Below are 11,641 nucleotides of genomic sequence, written 5' to 3' on the forward strand. Positions count from 1 at the left end.
GGATACAGTATTAAACAAATAATCATACCATTCAGATAATCTCATACAGTGCATTTGGAAAGTATTCACACCCCTTCACTTTTTCCACATTGTTACGTTACAGCCTTATTCTAAAATTGATTAAATAAAATGTTTTCCTCATCAATCTACACACAATACCCCATAATGACAAAGCAATTTTTTTGTTGTTGAAATAACTTAAGTATTCAGATCCTTTTATGAGACTTGAAATTGAGCTCAGGTGGATCCTGTTTCCATTGATCGTCTTTGAGATGTTTTTAGAACTCGATTGGAGTCCACCTGTGGTAAATTCAATTGATTTGATATGATTTGGAAAGGCACATAACTGTCTATACAAGGTCCTACAGTTGACATTGAATGTCAGAGCAAAAACCAAGCCATGAGGTCGAAGCAATTGTCCGTAGAGCTCTGAGACAGGATTGTGTTGAAGCACAGACCTGGGGAAGGGTACCAAAACATTTATGCAGCATTGAAGGTCCCCAAGAAAACAGTGGCCACCATCATTCTTAAATGGAAGAATTTTGGAACCAGCAAGACTCTTCCTAGACCTGGCCAAACTGAGCAATCGGTGGAGAAGGGCCTTGGTAAGGGAGGTAACCAAGAACCTGATGGTTACTCTGTCAGAGCTCCAGAGTTCCTGTGTGGAGATGGGAGAACCTTCCAGAATGACAACCATTTCTGCAGCACTCCACAAATCAGGCCTTTATGGTAGAGTGGCCAAATAGAAGCCACTCCTCAAAAAAAGGCAGCCTGCTTGGAGTTTGCCCAAAGGCAGCTAAAGGACTCTCAGATAATGATAAACAAGATTCTCTGGTCAGAAGAAACCAACATTGATCTATTTGGGCTGAATGCCAAGAATCTCGTCTGGAGGAATACGATGAAGCATGGTGGTAGCAGCATCATGCTGTGGGGATGTTTTTCAGTGTCAGGGACTGGGAGACTAGTCAGGATCGAGGGAAAGATGAACGGAACAAAGTACATAGAGATCCTTGATGAAAACCTGCTCCAGAGCACTCAGGATCTCAGACTGGGGCGAAGGTTCACCTTCCAACAGGACAACGACCCTAAGCACAGACAAGACAACGCAGGAGTGGCTTCGGGACACGCCTCTGAATGTCCTTGAGTGGCCCAGCCAGAGCCCGGACTTAAACCCGATCGAACATCTCTGGAGAGACCTGAATATAGCTGTGCAGCGATGCTCCCCATCCAACCTGACAGAGCTTGAGAGGATCTGCAGAGAAGAATGGGAGAAACTGCCCAAATACAGGTGTGCCAACCTTGTAGTTTCATACCCAATAAGACTTGAGGCTGTAATCGATGCCCAAGGTGCTTAAAACAAAGTACTGAGTAAAGGGTCTGAATACTTACGTAAAGGTGATATTTCAGTTTATTTTTATACATTAGCAAAAATTTCTAAAAACCTGTCTGCTTTGTCATTATGGGGTATTGTGTGTAGATTGGGGGGGAAACACAATTTAATACATTTTAGAATAAGGCTGTAACGTAACAAAATGTGGAAAAAGTGAAAGGGTCTGAATAGTTTCCGAATGGACAGAAAAATACCCTTGATTTTGTGAATATTCAGATTAAAAGGTTAAAATCGATGCTTCGTCAGGAAACAAACTCTGTTCTCAGCTTCAGAATAAACTTCTGTAAGAAACAAGACAGAAATAAAAACACTAAAATAAAGGAGAAGAAAGGGATAATGATTTCCCACCACAATGACAGAGCGGTGACTGAAAACTCACTTTAAAGTCGTGGATGTAGGTGAAGAAGAAGAAGATGAAGCTGAAGACCACGATCCACTCACTCACAGCACTCACCAGATGGAACACATTGTCCTGTAATGACAGGAAGTCGGATAGAGACTGATATTGGCACGTATAGCTTCTCTGGCCTATAAAGCCTACAGTTGAAGTCAGAAGTTTACATACACCTTAGCCAAATACATTTAAACTCGGTTTTTCACAATTCTTGACATTTAATCCTAGTAAAAATTCCCTGTCTTAGGTCAGTTAGGATCACCACTTTATTTTAAGAATTATTTATGTCAGCTTTTATTTCTTTCAGCCCATTTCCAGTGGGTCAGAAGTTTACATACGCTCAATTAGTATTTGGTAGCGTTGCCTTTAAATTGTTTAACTTGGGTCAAACGTTTTGGGTAGCCTTCCACAAGGCCCATTCCCCATTCCTCCTGACAGAGCTGGTGTAACTGAGTCAGGTTTGTAGGCCTCCTTGCTCACACACGCTTTTTCAGTTCTGCACACAAATTTTCTATGGGATTGAGGTCAGGGCTTTGTGATGGCCCCTCCAATACCTTGACTTTGTTGTCCTTAAGCAGTTTGCCACAACTTTGGAAGTATGCTTGGGGCCATTGTCCATTTGGAAGACCCATTTGTGACCAAGCTTTAACTTCCTGATTGATGTCTTGAGATGTTGCTTCAATATATCCACGTAATTTTTCTCCTCATGATGCCATCTATTTTGTGAAGTGCACCAGTCCCTCCTGCAGCAAAGCACCCCCACAACATGATGCTGCCACCCCTGTGCTTCTCCCACTTTTTCCTCCAAACAACAAAGGTCATTATGGCCAAACAGTTCTATTTTTGTTTCATCAAACCAGAGGATATTTCTCCAAAAAGTACAATATTTGTTCTCAAAAAGTATGATCTTTGTCCCAATGTGCAGTTGCAAACCGTAGTCTGGCTTTTTATGGCGGTTTTGGAGCAGTGGCTTCTTCCTTGCCGACCGGCCTTTCAGGTTATGTCAATATAGGACTCGTTTTACTGTGGATAGATACTTTTGTACCCGTTTCCTCCAGCATCTTCACAAGGTCCTTTGCTGTTGTTCTGGGATTGATTTGCATTTTTCGCACCAAAGTACGTTCATCTCTAGGAGACAGAACGCGTCTCCTTCCTGAGCGGTATGACGGATGCGTGGTCCCATGGTGTTTATACTTGCGTACTATTGTTTGTACAGATGAACGTGGTACCTTCAGGCATTTGGAAATTGCTCCCAAGGATGAACCAGAATTGTGGAGGTCTACAATTTTTCTTCTGAGGTCTTTTGATTTTCCCATGATGTCAAGGAAAGAGGCACTGAGTTTGAAGGTAGGCCTTGAAATAAATCCACAGGTACACCTCCAATTGACTCAAATGATGTCAATTAGCCTATCAGAAGCTTCTAAAGCCATGTCATCATTTTCTGGAATTTTACAAGCTGTTTAAATGCACAGTCTACTTAGTGTATGTAAACTTCTGACAAACTGGAATTGTGATACAGTGAAATAATCTGTCTGGAAACAATTGTTGGACAAATTACTTGTGTGGTTGGAGTGGTTGAAAAAACAAGTTTAAATGACTCCAACCGAAGTGTATGTAAACTTCCGACTTCAACTGTATATGGATCCAGAATGTCGCCCATCTTTGTTGTTTGTTGTGTTCTTGGTAAAGATGTGCTCATACCGTACCTTGTCTTCAGTTCTATGCAGTAAGGCAAAGATAATAGCTGGTTGGAAAATGAAGGAGACCTTTTCTTTGATAAAACAATGATCATTCATGATTAAAATAATTTAGACACAATGGATTACTATTGTTTTCAAGGATACTGGGGGGAACTGCCAGGAAGCCCATGGTTGCCATTCCTGTGCGCACATGGCACAAGGCCATGGAACAAGGCCATGGAACATCCATAGGGGAAGGTCTTATAGGATATAATGGACTGGAGGATGGTGTACAACACACCAGAAACGAAGAAGAGTATTGCACCTGCATCATGAACTTGACTAATCGTTGTTTCCTGGGGTAAAAGAACACACCAGAGAGATCATGTATTGAATATGACACTCCATCTTCTCACTTAAGAGGTGACAACCTACCTGGAAAGTAGCGACAAAACACATCCCCAAACAAGAAAGCATTCAAATCCAGAATGCAGCCTGGTTCAGCACTGGGGGCACACCACCTGCCTTCTCATTGAGCTTCTCCACAAACTTGTATCTGGCATACATGGTGGCCATACCTGTAGAGGATTTGGTATGGCACATGGAGTGAATGTTTTTATTTTAAAATGTCACATTTAGACAGTATTCGCTCACAGGCTACTGTAGGGCAATGTAAAATCTGCAATATTTATGTATTTATTTAATTTGCACTTTAAAACATAGGGAACTTATATGTAATACTCAGTAAAATGATCTTATACCATTGATCCCAGCCTTTTCTTACCATGCATTTCTACTTTAATTTTCAAAAAAATGGGAAGTGTGACTAAAGCTTTTGGCACAGTCGCTGACCTGGAAAAACCCATGAGGTTGCTTAAGCTCAGACAAAAACAAAAGGCCTTTCATGGTTTTAGTGTCTTTCTGTGCTCACCTGCAAATGCAGTGATGACCGTCATCAAGCCAAAGATACAACTCTCTGGGGGTTTAGCCCCAATTTCACTAAAGAAAAGAAGAGTTCAGGTTTAATGGGTGTAATTCTGCATTGTCTAGAGGGCATTTTAAAAATGTTGATATGTTTAAGGCCCAGTGCAGTCCAAAACCTGATTTTTTTTGTGCTTTATATTTCCACACTATGAGGTTGGAATAATACTGTGAAATTGTGAACATGTTGATAATGCCCTTTTGGTGTAAGAGCTTTTTCCCTTTAAAAGTCAAGTAAGGAAACACACTGGCTAGTAAGTAGTTCACAGACCTCTACGCAGTTGGCTACACAGCTGGGACCTGGGTAGCCCAACAGGCACAAGATGGTGTTATTATTCTTTTTATGTTGTTTGTCATACGACATCAGGAAGAACTACGCCCTCTAGGGTTCTATGTGCTAGGACCTGGGTAGCAGCCAATGATTGTGGGTAGCAACCAAGTAGAGGTCTGAATTGTGAAAACTAAACTGATTTATTTTTGTCGCTACAGTCGGTGGTGTAGTGGAGGCTATACACCGTATACCCACTTTTCTGGGCATCACTACACCACTGGCTACAATGTGATACATTGTTCACTTATACAGTTAGCAGTTCACGGTTAATCTACACCTGTTGTTTACGAAGCATGTGACAAATAACATTTGATTTGACTTCTTTATTATTTAAATCAGTGTGAGTAATGGAAATATGTTTTTATTAGCACTCATCAAAAGCTGTAATTATTAAGGGAAATTGTATCACATTGTAAGTAGCCAGTGGTGTAATGGTGCCTGGAAAAGTGGGTATACTCTAATGTTGCCCCAAATTTCCCAAACGGCCCTCCCAGCGAAGGAAAGGAACAATTCTGTTTTCTATAGATTTTCAGATTCACTCTCAAAAGCACACCATTTAACAGAAAAACAGAACAAATGTGATGTTCTAAGTCCACAACAATGTTAAACCACATCAGGAGACTTTTTGAGGTCTGGGTTCCCCTAATTCATTGCGCACCTAGCAAGAAACTTCATAAACTAGCAGTGTTTCTGTAGGCTACTGTACAATGACCGACATGTGATGGCAGTTTGCTTAACAAATGCCGTCCCGATTGAGACAAATCATTATGATGCAATCCTTGTGGTCAACGTTTAACTGGGAAGGTGTTTTGGGAAAGCCTTTAGACATGTTTATTCAAACAACGCATGATGATTGAATTGCGCATCGTCAATATTCAACCAAGACTTCGAAATCCACTTGGGTTGCATACCCATTGCTGCATTGGTTAGCATGTACTGGTACCCAGTTGAGAGCTGAACGCTCTTGCTGCCTGACAGATGAGATTCTGTTGAAACTAGGCTGTGAATATATTTCACATGCTTTGCGTTTGTATAGGCTACTTTGTGCATGATTTTTTATATTGTACTACGTAATTGATCAGGCGCAGGCCTATCCCTCCACTACATGTGTAATCTTATTAACGGTTTGATAAAGAAAGGCAGTTCGTGGAAAATAAAAACTATTAGGCAACTGATCAATATTAATAGCCTACAATCGTCTTGTTCTAAATTCTTACTTACCTTATATAGGTTAAAATAAAACCCACATCATGCTCGAACAATGCAATTACGTAGGAAACAATAAACGTGCTGGATGACCAGATGACCAAGACAACTGGTAAAACGCATATTCCCTTCATGTCCATGAACCAAAACATATTGTCAACAATAAGGACAAGTTACAACACAGACAGACCGATCTTGAGTGCAATTTATAAAGACGTATTCGATGCAGAATACTGACAAGTAAAATCCATCTGCCAATAATGCTCAAGAGTTGAGATTTGAAGAAGGAATATCATAGGCTTTCTGTAAACCGTAATTTTGAAGTCACGTGGTCTAGGCAGTATTGCATTTCAGTCGTGTTGAGTGTGTGTGTAGGTTGTGTTTGGGTTTCTCTTCCGATCATTTCCGCATGTGACAGAAAATAACACTCAGCCGTGCATACCAGAGTGGGTATCATAAATATTCACCCCGCTTGGATTTTTCCCACATTTTGTTGCGTTACAAAGTGGGATTGAAATTAATTGAAATGTTAGTTTTTTCTCTCTCATTGATCTACACAAAATACTCTGTAATGTTAAAGTGGAAGACATTTTTCAAAAAATAAACGTAATTAATGAAAATTAAAACACTCATAATATATCTTAATTCGATAACTATTCACCTCCTGAGTCAATACATGTTAGATATACATTTGGTAGCGATTACAGCTGTGTCTTATTGGGTAAGTCTCTAAAGAGCTTTGCAAACCTGCATTGTGACATTTTTGCCCGTTCTTTTCAAAATTCTTCAAACTCTGTCAAGGTGTTGAGGATCATGACTAGACAGCAGTTTAAATCTTGCCATAGATTTTCAAGCAGATTAAAGTCAAACCCGTAATTTGGCCACTCCGGAACATTCACTGTCTTCCTGGTAAGCAACTCGTGTAGATTTGGCCTTGTGTTGTAGGTTATTGTCCTGCTGAAAGGTGAATTCCTTGCCCAGTGTCTGGTGTAAAGACTGAAGCAGGTTTTTTCTGTAGGATTTCTGCCTTTGTTTATGCCATGTTCACCTCCTAGTCGGAACTAGCAACTGTGACATTTCGACGTGTGTAACTACAACCAGTTAACATGTTGGACATTTCTGATAAGGCTTTGCATTAAGGCCTAAAAGTGTATATATTTTTTTGCAGTATTACTTTAGTGCATACAGGATGCATATTCTGTATATTTATATTCTTCTTTTCCCTCTGTCGTTTAGGTATTTATTGTGGAGTCACTACAATGTTGTTGATCCATCCCGTTTTCTCCCTTCAGAGCCAATGAACTCTGTAGCGGTTTTAAAATCACCAATGGCCTCATGGTGACATCCCTGAGCAGCTTCCTTTCTGTCCTGCAGCTCAGTTCAGAAAGATAACTATATCTTTGTTGTGTCTGGGTGGTTTAGTATGCTACATCATCCACAGCATTATTATTATTATTATTAACATGACTATGCTTAAAGAGATATTCAATGTCTGATTTGTTATTGTTACCCAATTCACCAATCTTTGTGTTTCCCTATAAAGCTTTTGAAAAGCTCCCTGGTCTTTGTAGTTGAATCTGTGCTTGAAATGCAATACTTGATTGAGGGACATTACAGATGTATGTATGGGGGACAGAGGAAGGGGTAATCATTCAAAAATCATGTCAACCCCTATTATTTCACATAGAGGAGTCCATGTAACTTATGTAATTTGTTATGCAGCATTTTACTCCTGAACTAATGTAGTATTGCCTAAACAAAAGGGGTGAATACTTTTGTAACGGCGTTCGTCTCCCTCCTCGTCTGAGGAGGAGAAGTTAGAAGGATCGGAGGACCAATGTGCAGCGTGGTAATTGTTCATCTTGTTTAATAAAAGGGAACACTCAAAATACAAAAACAACAAATGTGAAAAACCGAAACAGTTCTGTCTGGTGCAGACACACAAAGACTGAAGACAACCACCCACAAAACCCAACACAAAACAGGCTACCTAAATATGGTTCCCAATCAGAGACAACACAAAACACCTGCCTCTGATTGAGAACCATATCAGGCCAAACACAGAAATAGGAAAACATAGAAATACAAACAGACTGCCCACCCCAACTCACACCCTGACCATGCTAAATAAAGACAAAACAAAGGAAATAAAGGTCAGAACGTGACACAACTATATTTTAGTTATTACATTTTATTAATTTAACATTTGTAGAATTTGTGTGTAGACCTATAAACTGGTTGTTCATTTTCATTCAAATTCATTTTCTATATCCACTTGATTTTGTGATTTTCTTGCACAATACTGACCTTTGTCCCACCAGATGATGAACAATGTGTTAACTCTTTCATTAACCCAACAACTTCTCTAATTGCTGGTCACAGGATGTGACCTCCCAGCCTGTCTAACCATGCATTTCTGCTTTCATTTTCTCAACATGGGAAGTGTGACTAAAGCTTGTGGCGCAGTCTCAAACCTTGTAAAACCCATGGGGGCCATACTTGTGAACTTTTGCTTAGAGACTATGGTTTTAAAAACATTGGTATAAAATGGCTAGCTACAAGCTTTTCTCATAGGCCAACCTGGCCAAGTTAGCCACGATGCTGAACCGAGGTAAAGACAGTTTCAGGTTGGATATTCGCCTGTAGTTTTCCTTACGTCCACCAACAGCAGTTATGGACTGTCAACATAGTGACAAATCACATTTTTCAAATTTCAATAGCTCTTTAACCATTACTCCTAAAACTTTCAAAACTGGTTGTAGCTAACCTGATGGCATAGACATACATTGCACACACTTTTTGGTCGATTTACATCTCGCACTATTTTAAATTATTTATTTAAATTTTTGAATTTGGTCATATGACCTACTGACTTCAAACAAGGTTCAGAATGTCCACTGAGTGGGCCTACACATTTCACACCCTTTAGTTTGTTCATTTTCATCTACAGTCGTCTAGAGTCTGAGACCAAAACGCATATGGGGTGGCTGCTGCTAGTGATCTTCTTACTAAAAACAAAACTTCAAAGGTTGGAAGCATCTTTCCAAATGTGCCTACCACTTATCAGAGCCATTCAGAACGGTCTTCAAAAGCGTGTTGGAGAAATGATGGAGTAGCCACAGCTTATTGCTTCTGCCAAAGTTCAAGATGTTTTGGACTGACAAAGCTGATGTCATCATAGCCGGTATGATTTCTTTACTCCAAAAGGTTTTAACCTCATTGTCCATATGATGATATCTTTTGGTCTTTGAGTCTTTTCTTTAATTGTTTGTTTTTATTTTTTTCATTACTTAAGTTGCATTACAGGTGCTGGACAGCAACCTTTGCATATAACTATGTTTGGGTACAGCCAGACATGGACTCACCTCAACATTAGAGAATTTGTTAGGTCTGAATGTATTTGAACAACTCAAATCAATCTCAGTATCTGAGAATAACAAGTGCGCAAGTCTGTGTTAGAGCTATTGCAATGTCAATAATATGATTGTGTTGCCAGCCACATACAACAGAGTTTGCTGAAACACTGAATACGTGAATGTAATTGTTTCCAATGTACAGGTATGGCGTACCTGAAGAATCATCTTGACACAATCACACAGAACGAGACTGAGCATCTAAGGCAGCATTCATCTGATGAAGAGGATTAGAAGGTTCAGGGGAGCTGGATGGGTATCTTACTAGTCCATCGGACAAAATGGATTTACTTCATTTGTTTCTGTACATAAAGAAGTTGTCCCTCAAACTCAACACAGGCCTAGCTGCATCTGCCGCCTGTGAGTGTCTTTTTATCTGTGCTGGACTACTCTTCACTGCAAAGCGAGCCAGGATAGACTCAATTAACTGTCACGCTGGTATAAAGGATTTTGGAGACAGGCGCAGGAATACACAATAGGGGTTTTTAATACACCCAAAACAAACACATATACAAAAGCACTGGGCTGTACCCAAACAAAAAGAGCGAGGGTAAACCTCGTTGACCGACACGGGACGATACCTGTAATGCACAATATATATAGCACGCAGCATAACAGCTGCACTAACACACAGGCAGTTAACCCACTGTCCCTAGGCCGTCATTGAAAATAAGAATTTGTTCTTAACTGACTTGCCTAGTTAAATAAAGATAAAATAAAAAAATAAACACCACCATCGGACGTGGGAACAATAGTTCGACAAGACCATGGATATCAAAGGGCACATATATACAAATACTTATCAGTGGGAATAGGGGACAGGTGTGCGTAATGAAAGTTCCGGAGGGATCCGTGACATTCACTTAGAAAATCAGCTCATACTGAAACTGAATGGCAAATTCAGAGAGAAGTGAAGTGAGTTAAGTGTTCGATAGGTAGTTCCACAAAAAAATATGCCTTTTGAACATTCCTTTGAACATTTGTGTATGTGAAGTTGAAGATTTAATATTAAAATCAGCTGTGCTGGATCTTATCTTGTTGGTTAATTTCTGGAACATTTGCCACACCCTTTTTACATGAACTTCCATTCTTGTAAAAGGAGAATAATAATAACTATCAAAATTTAAATAGCAAATTTGTCACGTTCCTGACCGGTTTTCTGTTATTTTGTATGTGTTTGACGGTCAGGGCGTGAGTTTGGGTGGGTAGTCTATGTTGTGTGTTTCTATGTTTGTTAAGGGTGACCTGATATGGCTCTCAATTAGAGGCAGGTGGTTTTCATTTCCTCTGATTGAGAGCCATATTAAGGTAGGTGTTTTCACACTGTTTGTTTGTGGGTGGTTGTCTCCTGTGTCTGTGTACGTTGCGCCACACAGGACTGTTTTCGGTTTGTTTGAAAGCCGTTACAGAACCACCCACCACACCAGAACCAAGCGGCGTGAATTCGAGCAGTGGCCTGCTACACAGGAATCCTGGACATGGGATGAAATATTGGAGGGAAAAGGACACTGGGCTCATATTGGGGAATATCGCCGCGCTCGTGAGGAGATGGAAGCAGCGAGAGCCCAGGAGCGGTGGTATGAGGAGGCAGCAAAGAGACGTGGCTGGAAGCCGGAGAATCAAGCTCAAAACCGCAGATATGAAGGTATGCGGCTAGCAAGGAAGCCCGAGAAGAAACCCCAAAAATTTCTTGGGGGGGGGGGCTAAGAGGTAGTGGGTCTAGGGCAGGTAGGAGACCTGCGCCCACTTCCCAGGCTAACCGTGGAGAGCGGGAGTACGGGCAGACACCGTGTTACGCAGTAGAGCGCACGGTGTCTCCTGTACGTGTGCATAGCCCGGTGCGGGTTATTCCACCTCCCCGCACTGGTAGGGCTAGATTGAGCATTGAGCCAAGTGCCATGAAGCCGGCTCTACATATCTGGCCACCAGTACGTCTTCTTGGGCCGGCTTACATGGCACCAGCCTTACGCATGGTGTCCTCGGTTCGCCTACATAGCCCGGTGCGGGTTATTCCACCTCCCCGCACTGGTCAGGCGACGGGGAGCATACAACCAGGTAAGGTTGGGCAGGCTCAGTGCTCAAGAGAGCCAGTAGCCTACACGGTCCGGTATTTCCGGCGCCACCTTCCCGCCCCAGCCTAGTACCACCAGTGCCTACACCACGCACCAGGCTTCCAGTGCGTTTTCAGAGCCCTGTTTCTCCTCCACGCACTCTCCCTATGGTGCGTGTCTCCAGCCCAGTGCCTCC

The 11,641-nt window shown here is 41.3% G+C and overlaps 1 pseudogene; it reads right to left on the bottom strand.

Annotated features, from left to right (window-relative positions):
* Positions 1-1,632: 1,632 nt before the first annotated feature.
* LOC120032075 lies at positions 1,633-6,183 on the bottom strand (annotated as a pseudogene).
* Between the last annotated feature and the right edge of the window lie 5,458 nt (positions 6,184-11,641).

This window comes from Salvelinus namaycush, chromosome 38 (genome assembly GCF_016432855.1).
Source record: "Salvelinus namaycush isolate Seneca chromosome 38, SaNama_1.0, whole genome shotgun sequence".
NCBI lineage: Eukaryota > Metazoa > Chordata > Actinopteri > Salmoniformes > Salmonidae > Salvelinus > Salvelinus namaycush.